General features: G+C 38.1%; 1 long non-coding RNA gene across 1 annotated transcript in view; it reads left to right on the top strand.

The window, feature by feature from the left end:
* Positions 1-1,302: 1,302 nt before the first annotated feature.
* LOC106811036 overlaps positions 1,303-2,324 on the top strand; it is a 1,303-nt gene continuing 281 nt past the window's right edge. Inside the window, exons 1-3 of the long non-coding RNA XR_001394095.1 lie at positions 1,303-1,360; positions 1,504-1,576; positions 1,912-1,976. This is a non-coding gene — a long non-coding RNA (uncharacterized LOC106811036). The remainder of the gene's footprint in view (positions 1,361-1,503; positions 1,577-1,911; positions 1,977-2,324) is intronic.

The following is a 2,324-nucleotide window of genomic DNA, read 5'->3' as shown; positions in this document are numbered from 1 at the left end:
AATCGCCACCACACCATAGACGGTATTTGGTACTATGACACTTGTATATAAGATAATCGAGTCGGTTTACAGTTACGGTTAGGGTTAGGGTTAGTCAGAAATAGCTAAACGAGCCAGGGGCCAGGAGCCATAGACCCTATATGAGCGCCACTGCCTGGTACCTCCTCTTTAGTTTTGGTATACATAATACAGCTGATATTGCATAGTAGCGCCTCGGCAGTTATTCGTCAAGGACACCAGTCTGACACATGATTAAACATTGACCAATTAGTTTCTATTTAAATCATGGATATCGGTAACACTAACACGTACCAGATCGCATGAAAAATCATTACACTACTAATCAACCTTAAAGCTTAATTCGTGCAAAATTGTAGCTGATCCTTGTAGTTGTAAATGTAGGTGCATTAACTTACTATTTTTTGCGATATTTTTAAACCAGCGTCCAAATTGCCACAATACAACTGAGCTATACGTTTTATTCCTGCAGCCCTCTGTATTCAGGGAATCTGATCTTGATTCGTTTTCATGCAGGGAGGAAAGCTTTGCATGGGCCAAAGGATATATGAGCTGTCCACATTTGGACATGTCGCACATTGCGAAAATGAATTGTGGTCAGCGCTTATATCCATGAACCAAGCTTTGGCTGTTGTATTGTGCAAATTTCTATGTCAGTTTAAAGATGTTGTGTAAAAATTGTAGTTTAATACATGCTTTATTCTACAATAAAGTTGTTCCTTTGGTTCATGCATTTATTTTTTTGGGGTTGGTAAGTGGTGTACATTTTAATTCAGACGAGTAATAGTGTGCGGTATATCTTACTTTCAACTCCATAGGTCTACTTTGAAACCCCTACATAACCTCTATGAAATCAAAACCGGTCATCTACGCGAGTACGAGACCATAAACTTAGTAGAACGATCAGTTTATAATCTCACATGCATTGAGCACTTTAGATAGTGCATGCAAGGTGATGCATCATAAAATAATGAAAACCTAGATTAGGATGAAAATTGGTAAAACTGGTTGCAATTTATTATAGGATGACCTTAGTAAACTTGCAGTGTTTGGGATGACTAATCATACAGTCCTTCCTCTATCAGCTTAAAATCATAATTGTAATGTGGTGTTAGTGCTCAAAATTAATGATTGTCCGGTTGTATTTATTTTAAGAATAAGATCTACACTTTGTAAATGTTCGAGTGCAGGGGTGATGGGATGCAGGCATATAATTAGATGTAATCTAAAATTTATTTTACTAATAGAGAGATGTTTGTCAATTTTTCATTGTATTATTTTCAGGTTCAGTGCTGCTGCTTTCGTATCTGCAGGACACATGAGTGATGATTCACATAAAATGGTTGGTAAGTTATGTTAGCATTTTTAAATATTTTATGTGCCTGGTTTATACATAGCAAATTTACCTAAGAAAGTAGAGTAATTGAATCCATCTATGAATATAAAGTTTTATATTTCAAATTCAATATTAAATCTTGTTTTTAGGACTCGACCTCATTTGCAAAGAATTTGTTCAGAGGACAAGTAGAAGTGGAGCATGTGTTTCCATTTCCTAATGGTAAGAATTAAATATTCAAGGATAGTTTATTGAAAGCCTTGCACTCGCAATGCTAGTGTGTTTTCTCATGATGCCGCTACATACCTGTGTAACATAGCATGGGCATCTCAACTCATGAGTCAGTGAGATATTCATTATCAGAAATAATCAGCATGTATATATCCTTTTCATAACTAATTTTGAAACCTGAGATCTTCCAAACATGCCTGTGTTCCTTTGTATTTCATTAATCTCTAAAGCTAGCAGCTTAACATTGTTCAAAAACGTTAAAGTAATATTGAAATTGGTTTAATCTGCCAAGTTCCTATTTATAATTTCCAATTATTTCCTTTTAGTTTTATCAGAGGAACAAACGGAGACACTAGAGGCACTTGTTGCCCCTGTTGAAAAGTTCTTTACGGTATGATGATTCTTTGGTATAAACTTGGGATTTCACTCTAACACGTTTGTAGAAGATATATATCATCTTGCAGGCAAAAGGAAAAAATTCTTGGCAGGAAATGTTTTGCTATATGAAATACCTATCGCTTCTATGACATCGTTCGTTTCGTTTACACCGACGCATGTACCCTACACCGACGCGTGTACCCCCCTACACCGACGCGTGTACCCCTACACCGACGCGTGTACCCCCGCCCCCTACACCGACGCATGTACCCTACACCGACGCGCGTGCCCCCCTACACCGACCTGTGTACCCCTACACCGACGCGTGTACCCCCGCCCCCTACACCGACGCATGTACCCT

Source organism: Priapulus caudatus, unplaced genomic scaffold (genome assembly GCF_000485595.1).
Source record: "Priapulus caudatus unplaced genomic scaffold, Priapulus_caudatus-5.0.1 Scaffold497, whole genome shotgun sequence".
NCBI classification, from domain to species: domain Eukaryota; kingdom Metazoa; phylum Priapulida; class Priapulimorpha; order Priapulimorphida; family Priapulidae; genus Priapulus; species Priapulus caudatus.
This window is presented reverse-complemented; position numbering and strand designations above follow the sequence as displayed.